The sequence below is a fragment of the Ammospiza nelsoni genome, chromosome 3 (genome assembly GCF_027579445.1).
Source record: "Ammospiza nelsoni isolate bAmmNel1 chromosome 3, bAmmNel1.pri, whole genome shotgun sequence".
In the NCBI taxonomy this organism is placed as follows: Eukaryota; Metazoa; Chordata; class Aves; order Passeriformes; family Passerellidae; genus Ammospiza; species Ammospiza nelsoni.
Window position 1 is genome coordinate 71,333,115 of NC_080635.1, and position 17,922 is coordinate 71,351,036.

General features: G+C 38.3%; 1 long non-coding RNA gene across 1 annotated transcript; it reads left to right on the plus strand.

Moving 5' to 3' along the window:
* Window positions 1–1,450: 1,450 nt before the first annotated feature.
* LOC132071822 (uncharacterized) lies at window positions 1,451–9,580 on the plus strand. The gene is made up of 4 exons (XR_009418202.1): window positions 1,451–1,503; window positions 5,747–5,789; window positions 6,084–6,124; window positions 8,912–9,580. It is a non-coding gene; the product is annotated as an uncharacterized LOC132071822 (long non-coding RNA).
* Window positions 9,581–17,922: the final 8,342 nt, after the last annotated feature.

The following is a 17,922-nucleotide window of genomic DNA, read 5'->3' on the forward strand; positions in this document are numbered from 1 at the left end:
GACATATATCAGATTTTGAGAAAGATTTTACAAGTTATACTTTCACTGAGAAACGTCAAGTGACAGGCATCTTGCTATTAATGATAATCTCTAATAGAAAATATCCTTTTCTGTGAACTGAAAACAACATTACATTAGGACTTGGAACTTGTGTTTAACTAATACCATACATCTTAATAGGGCTGCAGACCTTCCTGTGGGAAATGGTAGCAAATCTTTAAAGCCAATTTATTGAAGGAAATTGCAGACAGCTTGAAAACATCCATGATCCTTTATCCTGACATTGGCTTGTTAACACTGTACCATGACTTTGTGTCACTGTTTTTTCTTATTTTGGTCTTTCACTTTATCTGACTTTGGCTTTCATGTCATGTCTTATATCACTTTGCCTCTTCCATCTCACCATCGCCTCCTCCCTTTTCCTATTTCAGGTATGACAGGATCTATTTATTTTCTACTGGCTGTGCTCTGCTCATGCAATTAATGAACAAATGTTGGGGTTTTTTTTAATTCAAAAATTTATTTTCCCTGCAAACGACACCTTCCATTTCACAGATTGGTCCTTATGTAGGATCTTTGAGATAGGCATTGAGACTATTGTGGGTTTGGAGCCCATGGCACACCACAGAGTCTGTATTCTTTTCTTCTTACTCTCAGCATCCCAAATTCCTTGTCCCAATGCTTTCATTATTTTTTTAGTAAAGGAGACAAGAAAGTAAAAGCTTTCCATTCTCTTTGCAAAAGCTAGTCTGTTTTCACTGTCTGAGTACAACGTTACCACATCATAGTTCCGTTCAACTGATAGTGAGGACACCACAGCTTTATAGGCAAGCTATTTCAGCTGTTTACTTGCAAGACTAAGGACCAAGATGAATTGTCAAACTTTATTTTCTCCCATATGTGGAAATAAATATCTTAGAATGATAGAAAAACAAGTTCCTCCAAATTGTTAGGATAGAGAAAATAAGAGACTCTACAAACAAACAAAAACAAGGGACAGAGTTGTCCAAGCAATATCTTGTATTATTATCTATGGAAAATGAATACTGTTTTTATTGTTGTGACCTATTGCCAATTTCATTTTAAAATACTAAAATTTTTACTCAACAAAAGTAAGAAGTCAGAGGTGGAGTCTGAGGAGGAGGTATAGTACTTTTCACCTTGAACCATTTCTGAGATAAAAGAAGTCCCCCAAAGTAGCTGAAAAGCAGATTCAGTTTCACTCCTTCTTTCAGCCCTTCCTACACCTCATCCTGCAGGGGGATAGAATATAAGTAAATAAAGGTGGTATAGAAAGTAATCTTACCCCTTAAAGAGTTGCAGCTGGGTTAATTATTAAGGATTAGGATCGGGCCTGATGTTAACAGGCCGCAGCTGCAGCCAGTCAGCAGAGTGTTATAAAAGAGTGGATTGGGTGGCTGAGGGGAACTGGAGTCAGTGGCTGCTGTGAGGGCAAGGAAAAGTCAGTACCTGGAGGAGCTGCGTACAAGAAACATCAAGGAGGTATGAAACTCTAGCAATATGGAACCCTTGCACTTTAATGACAACATCATCCTAGAGTAGCTCAGGAAACTCCCTTCCAGCGGTGGGGAAATCAGTCTGTTCCAGTGAGATAAGGAGCTTCCCCTTCTGTTTTTGGACTTCCCACTTTCTGAAGGAGAACTCTAGCTATTGCATGGAAGAGAAATTCCTTTGTCAGCCTGTAAATGGTACTTAAACTTATATGTTGATTGTTCCCACTTTGCTTGAGTTAAAACACTCTGTCAAGGATGAAAATCTTGTTTAATTGATTTGTATTTTATCACAACTCATAAAGTAAAAATGAGAGCTATGAGCCACCATAACACCTACTCATCTAAAGGCAAACTTCTTCCTCTGGTAGATCAAGGTTTAAATTCTAGAAATATGCTTTATTTTCCTTAGAATAAGAACAAATGAGAGTTAATGCAGACCTAAAGATTAAAATGACAGGAAAATTATTTAGGATTTTATGTAATTAATGAGATAATGCAGAATTGCCTTCTTATGCCAATAGCTTGGATTGCATCACAAAAAGAGTCAGAAAAAGTCTGTGATCATGTTTAAACAGTAAAGGTTCAGGGAGAAAAAGTAGGATTTTTATGGAAAATGAAAAATAATTTTAAGAAATTCCAAAGTCTAAGACATTTTCAAAACTTAGTTGTTTTACTTTTCCTTTGTCTCTCCTCTTTCACCTGCATACAGAAAAAAATAATGGCTCCTAGGTTTGATGGGTAAAAGGAAGGTCTTGAGAGGATGTTACATTTCTTTTCAATGCAATTTTTGAAAAAGGTAATATTTTTACAGAATAAAAATTAAAATTCAAATTTAAAAATATTTTAAAAACCTGTCAAGCTCTACTGCTTTGCAGTGGTTGATTAAAAAAAAAACAAAACTGAGAGTTAGAAGATTTGAAAAAGTGCTATTTATTTATATGAGTGCCTACGCAGCATTCCTACTTAACAGCAATTGCATCACCCACCATGCATCAAACAAAGCATGAGAAATTAAACCCCTTTTCCAAAATATACCTCAACCCCTTAAGAGAGCTCACGAGTGATTGCCATCAAGTGAACAAAGGACAGTCACAGTATTTATTCTCTGTTTTGGTTGATCCATCTCTAAGCATAAAAGAGGCATAAAGAATTTATCCATTAAGAACAAAACTTCCACGATCTCATTATTTGGCAAGAAAAGAACTTTGAAACTAAAATACGCTATTTATTATGAAACATTTGCGTTGTTCAAGAACTCTGGGAGGTGAAAAGCCTTTGATAGGAGTAGTTTAGGTGACCCTCAGATCTTAGAACAGTCATAGTGAGTCAATGGGAATCCTTGACATCCAAAGTGTTGGCAAACAATTACCCTGACATGCAGAATTTCAGCAAATGCTGGTTTGTCTTTTTCCAACCATTGTTTTTCACTATTGTGGAGGAAATAGCTTGAAAGTGTGGAAAAACATTTTGAAAAATATTTCAGCTGCATACTAGAGTGGCAGCTTCTATACCGGAGTGCTGCTGCCACCACAGAAACCACATTCAGTCAAGCTGGGATCTCCATCCAGGTGGCCAGGAGGGGACAAATTCCATAACAGACTGAACCTGGCTGGCTCTGTATCATGTATGCAGCGGAAGCACCTTAAGGCATCAGAAAACTTTCAAAGGAAGACTGAAGAAGCTCTTGAAAAATTGGATCTCAAACAGGGAACCATATAAGTGAGCCTGTAATTGTCAACTCCCTGACAAAAATAGAAACAAACTTTATATTGTGTTGTTGCCATACCTTGGTAGTGGAGAACATATACATCTCTAGATATTTTGAGAATATTTTGCTATGGGAGTTATATTTGTCTCAAAAAAAACCCATAAGAGTCAACATGTTCTTGTAAAGTCTAAAAAGGGAAATGAAGGAAAGCCTGGTAATTCTGAATTATGATAACATATTTGCTGCACCATATTCTATTGCCTTTATTGGCTGAAGATGGATACTGAGTGCTGAAAACAGAAGGTGTCTGAGTCACAGGAAGGCAGAAAACAGATAGGCATGAAGAATCTTTTGAAGAAGGTTGATGGCAAAGACCCCTCTTCCTCAAAGAAAGTTTTGTTCTAATATTTCAGACTGCAGCCCAGTTTCAGTGTTGCTTTGTCTTAATATCACAAAAGTTGTGAGGGTGATAAAAATCCCTCCTCCTGACCATATCACAGGACTCAATCCTGCTTCTGGGCTCAGAGAACCATGGGTAGGGAACCCTCCTGGCTCCCAGGAGTGCATACACTTGGATGGATCAAGCACCCTGGAAGCTCCCTGCTAGCATACAGTCCAGGCCTTGTGGCATCAGCAGTTTCCCATCGCTTTCCAAAGAGTAATAAGTTTTCTGAACTGAGCTTGTGTGTTTCATTATTTCCTAAAACTATATACGTATGTTCCATCTCATTTAAAAGCTGATGAGGAGAGAGGGAAGTGCCTCAGCCACGGCTCCTTGGTAGGTAAAGCTGAACGTCCATGACAGCTCCCTGTGTCCTTTTGATCCTGTATCAGCAAAATCAACAGGACAGGCTCAGAGCTGTGAGGTACATCCTGATCAGCTCAGCAGCTCCTGTCCTGCTGAGAGGGGAGAGCAGGCTCAGCCTGCTTTGTCCCTCCTACAGCTGAGGAGAAAAAGGCAGGGGAAGGATTCAGCTCCTGTGTCCTGCCAAAGCCATTATCCAGCTGCCATATCTGGAGGCCTCCAGCAGCAGAGGGTTCCACACAGCAGATGCCTGCAGCATCCATCAGCCCTCAGATCCTTTGGCATGGAAGAGGCTGCCAGACTCCTGCACTGGAGTTCAGGGATCAGGAGGGGCTGGCAGGGTGCACTTTTGGCGATCAGCATCTTCTCCCAGGCAACTGGGGATGAGACAAGGGGAAATGATCTCAAGCTGCACCAGGGGAGGTTCAGGTTGGGTATTAGGAATAATTTCTTCACTGAAAGAGTGGTTAAGCATCAAAACAGAGTCCCCAGGGAAGCAGTGGAGTCACCATCACTGGAAGTGTTAAATGAATGACTAGATATTGGAACAAAGATAAAACCACTTCACGATGTTGTTTAGCGACCATGGTGGTACTAGATTGAAGGTTGGACTTGGTGACCTTGGAGTTCCTTTCCAGCTTTAATGATTCCACAGTTCTGTGACTCTCTTGCTGCCCTTGGAGGACTGCAGCAGCCCATGCCACTCCTTCACCAGGCTGAAGTCCATTCCTCTGTCCCTCAGGCTATCTCACTGTGCCCAAAAAGATGACTGAAGTTAGACAGACATTTGCTATGCTTGGCCCTAGTGGAAAAGAAGCTCTGGAGGCACCAAGCACAGAATCACTCTCCCCTCAGGACAAGGACAAGATGGCTGCTGGTGTGGCCATTGTTCCTCACAGAATGTCCACCATGGTGACCTGCTCCGTTGCAAGACCTCTGCCAGTACAGATGCTACAAAAGTTCAGCTGGCTTCTTATAATTTTGTCCTTGGCCATGCCAGGAGTTTATTCTCTCTGCTGTTGCAAATGTGGTCTCTGCCTGCTGAAGGGGAGGCAGGCCTGGCCCTTCCCTTCGGGGTGCCATTAATAATCCTCCCACAAGGACAATGTGAGGAGGAAAGATCACAGACTCCCAGCCTCACTGGCACCTTCCCTCACTGCAAAAGTAATCTAGTGAGCTGTGGGAGATTAAAAGATTGGTCCATATCAATAACATTAAGAATTACAAAGGAGATGAGAGAATGTAAACACCCAGGAAAAAGCACAGGGGAGAAAACAGAGACGGAAAGTGCAAAAAGAAAATTAGGCCAAGAATAAATTTGCATCTTAAATTCTGCTGAACTTAGTCTATTAATAAGTAGACAAATCTGTCAAATCTACTCATCTGAATGGAAAGTTTTATATCAGGCTGCACATCCCCAGCAGAAGCTAACACAGGCTGTGCAAGGAGAGAGGCAGTGAAAGCCCCACATGGAAAGAGTTGGCAGCTATTGATCGCCTGTTCTGAGGGTGGCTGACAGCAGGGCAGGCTGTCCTGGTTTGACACTGGAAAATACAGAGCTATTTAGCAAAATCAGATGTGTGCAAACTAGAAAGTGGCATCTTGGAAAGACTCCTGCCTGTGCTTGACTTGACCAAATCGGAACAGCCATTGGAGTAATTGCAATGGAAATTAAACTTGTGAAGCACAAGTTAATCTTGATGTTTTGATTTTCTTTAGGAAACTCCAGGGTGCATTTTTCCTGAAGTGCCATTTTCTGGAGGTATGCCATTAGATGTTGTTTCATTCAAGATACATGCTTCTAATCTTAAAGGTGAAAAATAAAGGATGAGCAAGCTGGGTCCAGTAAAGACATTAAAAATAACCAGCACCCATACATGACCACTCCTATTATATTGTTGCTTCTTTAATGTTATGACTACTGGGATCTGAACTATGACTTGCAAATCATCAAGGCTGTTATGACTGTTCCTTTTCTTGTCCAGTCCTTTATCATTAAAGTTCGCTTTCCTGAATTGCTGTACTTAAACTGTAACATTGAGCCATTCCTCCACAGAAACTTCTCCCAAATCTCCCCTCCCAAGTGAATAACCTGAGGTGAGTCCACAACAGACTAGCAGCTCTGTTGTATTCCAGAATTTGGTCTTTCACTATTTCCTTTCCCAATATTAGAAACTTTCTGTCTTTTTATATAAAGAAAGCCCCTGCAGTGACTCACCAGCCACAGGTAGGTTATATTCTGACACCCAGAGTGTGCCTCAAGCTGAGGCATCTACTGCCATTTGAAATGTTGTGGTCTGTTGTCTCATGTCCCACAGCCTGATGGGATAGAGGACATGGGTCCATCTGTAGGTCTCTTATCTCTCCTACTAGCCCCATGCAGGTTCAGACATGTGGTGTGATATTTTGGGGGCTGTATTTTACACAGCCAGGAGTTGAGATTGGTGATCTTTGGGGATCCCTTCCAAGTCAGGACATTCTATGATTCTATGATTTCTGAGGTATTCAAGCATATCTCAAATGGTAGGTGCCTACTTTACAAGCAACTCTATCAAATCCCTTCAACTCAGCTGAGTTCAAGATTTAGATACCTAAATTTAAGTGACGAACTAGTTTGGTTAATGGACACTAAGAGCATAAATATCTATCAAAAGAAAACATCTTGTCATTACTTTGTGGAGCCTAAAGAACAATTCATCTGTATAGTTAGGAGGTGTTCAATTTGGACATTTGCCAACAGATACTGGGCATCATAAAGTATTCCTGAGAGGGATATTCTCCTTCCTCTTTTATAGTCAATGAAGAAAAATTGGTAACTGTAGAATTCATCTGACCTATTTCAAATGACTATTTTTGGATAGATTGTTTGCAACCTAGAAATGTCTTTTGCTACCCCTGTCCGTGTCAAGAGTCTATAACAATACTTCAAAGTCATAGAATTACAGAATGGGTGACTGGGGTCAGGGGAAATTAATTCCACAGTTTGAGTCATGTTGATCTGTATCTCATTTTCAAGCTATACTACGGATCAAAGTTTTGTTGTAAAGACACAAAACCAAAAATTTTCAGGCAGCTAGGAATTCACTTTTTTGCTTCAGGCTAGGCAGGTCTAAACCAACTTCAAATCAGAAACTGAGCAAACATTTTTTCTGCAGAATTAATTTAAAACTAATAATCTCTTCTGATTGGCAAGAAAGAAGGAGGTATCACTGTGTTAAAGTCCTTAGGACTTGCTTTTTGAGGTGGTTTAGATCCAAGTCCTTTGTCAGTTCGCTTCAGATTGAAACACAGATTATCTAGATGCATCAAAAACCACAAATGAATATGTTCAAACTCCAGCCTTAGGTTTGACTCAAAAATACTGGACAAAGTTCTTCTCAAGGTTATAGTCTTAGAACCTAAGGTTCTCTCTTGTTCCTTCTAACTTTTTAGAGTTAACCTTCTAATTTTTAGAGATACTATCAAGATAAATAAGGATATTACATGATACAGTGGTGTTTTTGGTTTTTTGGGATTTCTTGATTGTTTGGGGTTTTTGTTTTGTGGGGTTTCATTTTGTTTTTTTTGTTTTTTTTTTTTTCCTTTGAAAACACAAATCAAAATGTTAATGAGGTATTTTAAAGCCTTTAAAGACTTGGACTTCAGCCTTTTTAGATATAATCTAGTTTTTGTTCAGGCAGTAGTTTGTATTTATTCCACCCAAATCTGTAAGTCAAGGTCAAATATTTGCAGCTTCATACTGTGGAGGAAAATCAGCAAATATTACTGTGAAAGTAATATTTGTACACAAAAGAAATACTGAAAGAGATTATTATTCATTATGTAGTAATGAAACATTCTTTAAGTGGAAAGAAAATCACAAATAATACAGTTCTGTATTTGCAAAACAAATAGCAATGGAAAAAAACCACAACCCATAATATTACTAGCTGGTGTTATATCCATGAAATGCAACAATAATATATATTGGTGTTGCAAAATGCATGATTGCAATATAAACAATTTCTAGGAAGGAGTCTTATGTGGTGATACTTTAAAACAGAAAAGCATTTTGGCATCAATAAAAAGATCTAACTATGGCATATGTCAGAAGAAATATATGTGCTTCAATGAGCTGCTAATGCCAGTTCCAATCACAATAATCTTGGGAGAAACAATCTCATTTAAAAGTTGGCAGTCAATTTCAGATTGTACTCTTTCCTTTCTAGTCTCTCCTAATTTAATATATAGCAATAAAAACATTTGGAAATAATTAGATGCCAAATAACATTAATAATTTACCTTGTGACAAAGATCCAGTCTCTGAAATGAAATATTCTAGTGCTTCTAATGAAACTAGTAATATGTCTTCATATTTAAGTTCTATACTCACCAAAGATTTTGAGAAATGCACTTATCTATGTGCTTTGAGATAGAATATAGGCAGAATTTGCCTTCAGATGGACATTATAAAAGCATCCTTTTGGTGATAATTGGGGATTATATAATCTTTGCTTTTTAGTGAGTATTTGTGTACTTTATATTAACTGCCCATGATGAGTGAACTCACAATATTTATATACAACAAAGACAGAACTGTATTGTAATTTATATGCACTGTCCTGTGTCAACAATATTTACTCAATATTTTAATAATTATCCAAATAAGTTAAAAGATTAAACATAACATCAACATATATTACCAGATTTAAAAGAGGAAATTTAATGTGAAAATAACCCCCCAAGCAGACATGCAATCAGTATGATGAGCTACCCACAGGTGGGGCTGAAAGGTAATCTGCAAATCCCTGTGCATGTTTATGAGTAAATTACATCCTTTTGCAGACATGTCATTTTGAGGAGATTAGGATTTCTTTGCAGGAGCTTTGTTTTTTTCTTGTTAAGATGGAGCTCCAGTCACCTGTCCTGAAGAAAGTGCTAACACCTGGCCAGCCTCTATGTGCCCAGACAAACCCCTGCGTGTTCCCCATGGGAATGGACCACATTCACTGTCACTACCAGAACAGGAATGGAAGCCCCCTGTCGTCATTCCTCTTTCTGAGGACCAAGAAATCCTTGCATAAGTATTGCTCCAAGTGTATCAGTCAATAGTTGCTATTACAGTAGAGATTGTTATAAGAGCATTCTTTCAGGCAATACTTTTATTGACAGTGATCACCATTACTTCCCTCAAATGAAGTCTCAGAACAAATAACACAGAGCAGTGAGCACTAATAAGTTAGGAATAAAAAAAGTCCACCACTGAAATTTGTCAATACAAACTAGATAGGCAGCGCTGGCCATGCCAAGGAGAAGGCAGATGCACTATTGGGAAAAGTATTGGATCGTGAGAGCTGGAGTACCAGAAAAGGAATAAAATCCAATAGCAAAAGTACAGGCATGTGTCCTCGGGGACAGATAACAAGAATTTCTACTTTTAGGCAGAAATTTATCAGTCACAACTAATGAAAAGTAAAGGGATTTGGATGTCTTGCACAGTGACTGGATGGCTGCAAGTCACTGATGTGATGTTGCTGTGAAAAAGCTAATGCAGAGCTTGTCCTTTCTCAGGAGATGTAGAGATCTTGCTATTATCTACAGCCCTCCCGAGACCTCAGAGCATTGATGTAATCCACAATTAAGAAAGACCAATTATAACTGAAAGAATAATGAAGGCCAGCACAGTGATGTTATGAGAGATGGAGAACTTGTCTTTAAGTGGAGTAACTAAAAGAGTTTGGCCTAGGAAAACAAAGACTAAATCTTGTATGGTTACATGGCCTAAATATATTGGCACCTACGCTCCAGAGAGATGTAAGTGCTGAGCACCTAAATGTGGGTAAGGAACAATCAGTTATTCACAGACTTTGAGGGCTGAAAATTGCAATGTGAATATATAGTCATTAGATTTTGGAATAAGAGGAAATAGAGATATGACAATGGATAAGATGGAGGGGAGAATATTAGAGTTAGGACTATGGAATTCAGTTTCTGAAAATGGGCTTTGATTAGTTTATGAAAAGAGCTATTCAAATGTCTCTTGACAATATCAAGAAATTTGATTTGGTGACCCAAGAACTTCCCAGTTTTGTGCTCTCATGACAAATGAGCTGCTACAAAACAAAGGTTACATAGAATGAGTCTTGCTGGTGAATAATAGGTATTTTATCTCCATATTGCTTGTTTATTCCTTGTTGGAATCTGTTTGGACTCAAATCCAGTTAAGTGTTTAGGGTCTCATTAATCCACCAAGTTCCTATTAGATTCAATAATTAATGTATTTGGGAATGAAGGCACTTTAAAAGATTTAAGGAGCTCAAATTTAAAATGGAAACTCTGTCACATACAACACAGGGAAAGGGCAAGATAAGAATACAGGGAGGATGATCTTGTATAGAACAGAGCAGCATTGTCCATAATAAGACTCTCTATCAGCTTTAAAGGATTCCAAGGCTGAAAAGACCTCTAACTTTACCTCCACTGTATTAAAAGAAAAGAAAAAAGATTACCCACAATATTAACCTCAATAACAAGTATTGTACTTGACTATAACATGTGTTTGGCTATCACATAAATTCCAGGAGTGTGTGCAGTCTTGACTTAAAGACGTCAGGAAAGGGTGAATTCATCAATTCTAGTGGTAGTTTGTTCCAGTGATTAATCATGCCTGGTGTAAAAAGCGTGTGGTGCTTTCCTAATTGGAATTTGTCTGCAAGATTAAAGACCCATTTTATATCTGGTATTTCCTCACAGCAGAGGTTTATGTATTCTGCAAGGAAGCCAGTGTTTAAGCTCTGTCTATATGGCACTCTGGCACCATCCCAGCTCCTTATCAGAGTGAGACTAAGGCATATGTCATTCCCCTCCCATCACCCACACTCCAACTTCTTTGTAAACAAAATCCTGCCTTCCAAGCAGCATGGAAACCATGGGTCATGACTACCAAAAAATCTCCACTCCAGGGCATCTTCTCCCAGCAGATAAATTAGGTGTAACCTTGGTATTTTATGTTCATCAGAGAAACAAATTTTACCCAAAAAATTATAATTTTTCAGCCTGGAAAAAAAAAAAAGTGGCTCTGCATCATCTTGCAGAGGATTTCAGTATTAGTTTAAAACTCATTTTCATTAGCTCTTTATATTATGTTCTTTTACTAGTCCCACCAGTGCCATGACCCTAGTGAAAGTGACATTTAAAAGATTCTCTGACTGGTTTTTCCATATATGTATAATGGGAGGTCAGATTTTATTACTCTTTTCTTGTGACCATACATTCTTTTCAGTCTTTGTCTTTCCCTAGGATGCAGACCCTTCTCTCTTGGTGTGATAGCTATTCAATATCCTACTAAATCCTATTTAACACTGTGGTCTGGAAGAAATCTAGCAAAGAACAGTATCCTTAACCATTCCATTTTTCATCACTTTGAAAACATGTTTCCAGGATGGATTTGGATTTTTTCTTGGCTTTATTTGGTGAAGTGCTGAAAAATAATTGAGGAAGAGAAGGTAAGATATTTATAATTTGTGTTTAGCTGACTGTCAGAGAGACATTTTGTCTGTAGTACCTCAGAAGTGTTGTAATAAAGCCAGGAAAACACAGAGAAGGCTGAAATGGATGATTCCTAGTGTTGGACTGGCTTTCTTGCTAAAAGCAACTAAGACAAGTAGGACTAAGTTAGCTTTGACTTTTCAACCTGGAAAAGGTTACTCCTGAAGAGCTAAGGGTCACCTATTAAAGCTATTGAGAGACAAGTTAAATCAAAGGCAAAAGCAATTTTTCTCAGCAAACATGATTAGCTATGGAGAGCTTGACCATCACAATGGATGTTGTGAATACGACAAGTTTTGCAGATGCTCAAATGAAAACTGGTCAAAACAGTATTACACTAAAGTCACTAATTGCAGAGAAACTGTACAGTTTGAGAAATATTAAAGCCTGGGAATATACTAAAGAATCATATTTTTAAATCTATTCCTCTATCTTTTCTATGCATTATTGTGTGTGCATTCTTGCATATAATGTCTTTCATATACAAGTCTTTGTTATGGTTCAAAAGGCCGGTGCATCATGAAAGATCATCAACAGAGCCTGAGAAATTAAAATATGCTGCAGTTCAATAGATCATTTAAATGAATTCTTAGTTTGATTTCATTGAATCTTTGGTTTATGCTTATAACTTCTTAGTAGAACAGGAGAGGAAACAACTATCTGCTCAGGTCTTCTAAGGAAGTATTCTGTGTTTATTCAACTTAGCAAAATACAGACCTGTGCTCTGAAAGGGTCTGCATTGAGAAATTACATCTTACATCCAGAATTGCCAATATTGAGGATGCCAAATTAGAGCTTTAACGTGACACACTGAAGGATGACAACATTTAAATGAAATTGCTTTGCTTTGCTAACATCAGCTGTAAGTAACAATGTATGTCAGAAGAGTCCAGATCACCTCAGTCTTGGTAAACTAAAGCAATGCACCTTTAAAGAAAATAAAGAGTGAAAGAAATATCTTTTAATATTTCCTAAGGATATGCCTCATATAGCAGCTCCTGGCACATTTACCTGCTCTGCTTTGGTCTGTAATGTGGCACTAATCATACCAAGGAAACAAACCTGCCAGTTCTGGAAGTAGCGTCCTTATCCTTGGGGGAATATTTTTTGTCCAGACAGAGATGACATTTTGCCACAAGACTTTAGGAGAAGTTAGGAAATGTTTTTAGCTACATGCAAGGAAAGTTAGTGTTTTTCCAAAAAGCAGATGTGAATAGGTCTTCTGGAAAACTTGTGCCCCTAATGAGGCAATCTGTGAAGGTGACTAGGACACTTCAAGGCATCTCAGGGGAATGAGATGTCTATGCTTATGTGGGTGAATCTTACCCACATTCAAGGCATTTTATTCCAGGAGAGCTCAATGGCCATCTAGGCCCTGCAGAGGTCTAGTGTGACTTCAGGCATTGTGGTCACTACAGCAGCTCTCCACCTTCACACACCTTCCGTAGGTTCTGTGTCAGCCACTGCTACCACTTGGTCCTCCTGAACACTGATCAATGACTTCATGTGGACAACGGAGCTGAGCCTGCTCTCACTGACCACAGCAGAAGCTCTTACCTTGCCTCAGGTGTTGATCTCCACCTGCAGCTCCTCCATTCAGGCAGTAACACCACAGCCATGCTCTATCAGCTGGGTCTGGCCCCTGCATTTAGGAAAGCATCTCATTTTTCTAAATGTAGAGCCACCTGGTGTGTCCTCCCTCACTCAGAACATCCATATGGAGACACTATGCCATTCCAGGAAGTCTCACATGACATGAGATGCTTCTATTTAGGGAACTGAATCAAGCCCTATTTCTCAGAAGTTGATTCCCACCCTAAATGTCAGTTTTATCTACATTAGTACTCTGATAAAGTTCACAAATATATCAGCGTGTTTTAAGCTAATATTTAGACCCTAGTTAATTAAAACCAGGTTTTTTATCAGGAACTTTCTTCATTTCCTCTTTATGAATGTTAATATGATTTTGTAAATCGTTCATTTTTATCAGTGTCATGCCCATGCCCAGGATTTTCAAAAGGCTTCTTGCCAAAACTGTTTAGGTACATGGAATAGTGTAGTCTGTGATAAGATTCACACAGAAAGCTATCCCATTACAAATTCTTTTCTGCAACGATTTTAAGCCTGCAGGCTGCACTTTCAGATACAAGAGAATCTTGGAAATTAGTAGCATCTAATCCAAAGTATCCTTTTATATCATTCTAATAACATTGTTTTAAAAGATTTCCCATTTTTATGGGAACTTTGTGAACAATTACTTATAAATTCATGAGCTTTTCCCCCCTCTTAAATCACAAATCAGCAAAAAAATAAGGTTTAATTCAAATTATATTTTCCGATGGAAAACTGCCTGGCAAAGAGCATGAGAAAAAAAAAATTGATAAAATTCTCATTCATGTAACTGTTTACTACTTTGCATTGCCATGTTTTCTTCTTTAAAAACACAAAGAATAGTACATTTTGCCCCAGAAGGGAATACAATGACTGATGGTCTCCATCAAGGTTTTGTTGGCTCTCTGTACAAAGCCCAGATTTCACAATACGCTGTACTTGTGGTTATTGAGCCTCTGACAGCTATAACTGTGGAACAGAAATGGGTGATCTCAGTTGGAACAGGCTGTACAACACTTGCTGCGTAATATATTATTCAAATGATGTGGTTCTTGAGAAGTCTTAAAAACTGTCAGTGGACTAGACCGGGTATCAGAGGAACAAAACAACATGTTTGCTCAGTTCTCTGCTGTGCTAAAACATCCTACTTAGCTGAGGTGGCCTTGCTGCTTCACAAGTTCATTTACTTGGAGCCAATTTGAATAGATCTACATAGCACTGCATTTTGTAACAACACCTAACTTGGAGAAAATAACCCTTAATGTCCATCTTTCCAGACAATACAGAAACTGATTTTGCAAGCAGTGCAGCCAGGAGATTTGATTTCTCTGGATCTTTCTAAGTGAAATAATTTTTTAGATCTGATTTTCTGAAATAACATTAGAAGTCATTTCAGAACTTGAGAAGTCTTTTGTTTGTCAGATTATCATGTGTATAACTGTAAATATGCCCCAATAGTCTCAGAAGATTAAAAGCATTTCCTTAAACTGGAGTTGAAAAGCATTTGTGAGCAATTAAAGGGGAGATACTGGTGCAAGAGACAGATGGAAAATGGCTAAAGTCTTAAGACTGATATAATATTTTTAAATTATTGCATTCTTGTTAAAATAAAGTGTGTTTAAAGGACATCTGTTTCATACTGGGAAAATACTTCTGCTCAGAAAACCATGTCCTTAAGTCAAGGAGCTCGAACTGCACAGTATTTGAGGAATTATGCAGAAACAGTTACTAGGAATATTAAATATTTCTAAACCATGTTCATGAAGTAATTTCTCAAAAACATATGTCAAAGACAGGGAAATACAAAAATAATCACAATTGTGATCTCTGACTTCTCACATGGCATTGGACACAGGAACTTAGGATCTGATTACCTTTTCTGCATAAAGTCAAATATATTTGACAACTTGGTCTACTGGAAGATATCCTTGCCCCTGTCAGGAGGTTTGGAAATAAATGATCTTTAAGATCCCTTCCAACCCAAACCATTCTGTAGTTCTATGATATAGTGGAGACTAATGCTTGTATTTCAGTTTTTCAAAGCTTTTGGTTTGTGAAAGATTTTCACTCCTGAAAAATGCTCTGGGCTTTTCCCCTTAAAGGAAGAAAATTCTGTTATTTCTTCTTGTGTAGCTTCAGATCTAGGTGTTACATCCCCTTAAAAATTTTCCACTGTAATGATTTATCCATAGCCATTAAAAGTATTCTCTATCTGTAGGAATAAGAGACAATGATCCAATCAGTGGCTGACTCCTTTGAAATTAGTTAATGGAACAACTTGTGTTTCTCCCAGAGAGGCCAAGCTCTCTTGGAGCATTCAGTAGCTATTTTTTGGGCAGTCTTTTTAATTCTGTGATGCATATAATTCAAAGTTTGTTTATTGCTTTTGTTTAAGAAAAACCTTCTTCAATCTTAAGCATCACTCCTGAGATGTAGACAGATAAAAATACAAGCTATGGCATGAACCTCCACTGTGATAGCTACCATAACTACCTCTGTGATTTCTTTTACTTCAAACTAGGAATTCAAAGTAGAATTATGCATGTAGACTGAGTTACTTCATCTCTACACTGGGTTGCTGGTTGTAAGGATTTCTGAAAGGCCTGTAACTGTGGAGTGGGTGCTGATCTACAGGCTTCCCACCAGTCACCTGTTCCTCTGCACACACATCACAGGAGGGTTTTTAAGTCTCTAAAGCATTGGGCTTTTATTACAAGGAGATGCTTGCCTTGTCCAGGAGCTATTCCATGTCTTGTACACAATCAATGATAAAAGAAAAATAAAGCAAAAATGATTGGGCAGCCCCCTCATCCCATAGCAAACCTGCTCTCTGCAGCAAATCTGCATGACAGAAATTCTGTTCTTGCAGAGTGGTGATAATACAGCAGCAGCAAGGAAATGTCATTAGCACTTCCACTGAGAGCAGAAAATCCCATATAGATGGATCCTTGCTGCCTTTGTGAAAGATTCTAAATATCTCATTATTTTTATCTAGTTCCTACCAGCATATCTGATCAAAATGATGTTACAGTAGCAAAATAAGGGGATTTTTTTTTTTCTTCTGAAAAGAATCAGTGCCAAGAAATAATATGGGGAATTAGGCAAACTATGGCAAGACAACAAAGTCTTTACACAGACCTTCCAGAATGTGCTGAAGTGCTGATTAAGAGAAACACTTAAGCTTAACTTGATTCCTTTTTGAGATAAAGGGGTTTAATCAGGAGCTGTAAGTATACCCAGAAGGCTAATGCTTCCCTGACAACTCTGCTGAAGAGATTGCATTGAAAACTTTTACTTGCAGAGAAACTTAACACTTTTATAAAAGGTAGGCTTGGAAGGAGTGTCTGGTTTTCTGTCCTTTGGAATCATAGAATGGTTTGGGTTGGTAAGAATAATGAATTATAGTAAAAGGTAAAAGGGAGAAGTCCATTTATTAAAAAAGTTTAGACACCAAGTTCTTCAATTTTAACTGAGATATGATGACCCTGAATACAGGTGTAAAATTTGAGAAAGGATGAGTTAAAACATGCATGCAGTTTATCAATTTTGGCAGAAAGTCCTCAGGATCAGTCTCCTGAGAGAGTGTTGCATGTTTTTTTGTATGGAATAGTTATATCAAAGTTAGGTGACAGTGACAGCAGAAGGGTTTTTTTTTTTTCTTTGCCATCTTGGGGAGACCAGAAAGTGTTCAGACAGACACAAAAGCAATTTTATAAAACTTGGTTGTCTCCTTGTCATTTCAGTTTCTTTTCTCCTTGTAACCATTCACCTCCTGTCTTCCCTTACCAATCATGCCCTAGAATCACACCTGTACTTCTTATTTTAAGAAATAAAATATGCCTTTTGTGCAGGGTAGTTCTTTCCAGCATCCACTTTGGCTGCTTTTCACTGTCTTCTGACCTGTGCTCCTCAGAAATAAAACAGAATCTTCAGACAAAGTCCAAGAGAAGTTAACTCTGCTTTTACAAAACTCAAGGCAGGTTTAGTCAGGGAGTCTGAAGGGGAAAAAGCTAAGCTGTATTATCTCTTTTGAAATCACATCCACAAATGGAACAGCCAAGGAAGAGAAACACAAAATCTCCTTCAGAAGAGTTAAATCTGCCTGGATGGAGATGCAAGGCCCAATACTGAGTTATTGTAAATCAGCATTGACAGTAAACACATTTATGATCCACTCCAGTATCTTCTTCCACCTCTGCATTTTCCCTTAGGGAACTTTAGTTGTAAATGCTCGTGACATTAATTCCTCTCTTTCTTCCCCAAAACAAGACCAAATAGTCTTATAAGATCTTAAACAAGGAGCACCTCCTTCATCAAGTACAATTTGAAATCTTGATGTTGCTGTAAACATCAGAAAACACAGTGCATTGCTCAGGTCTTGCAGGTGACAGCTGGAGTTATTTCTCTGTCCCCAGCCTAATCTTTCTCCATTACCTCAAAAAAAAAAAAAAAAAAAGGTGAATCATACCTTCCCACCCACTACTTAAGCAGCATCCTTTCCTCATGATATTGATTCATTGAAATGTTTGATTTCCATCTCACACCAAAGCCTGAGGTCAATGGTAACTTCTGTATGTCTCAACATATGTTTAGCAAAAAACATATTTCCCTTGCAGTATCTTTTGCAGTTGCCAGCATCACCAATAAAAAAGAAAACTCTTCAGTCAGAGATGAGCCAGAGAAACAATCTTGCTCTGCCCCAGTCTGTGCTCTCATTCCACTTGACATCCACAGGCTGTACCAGGCATTTTCAGAAA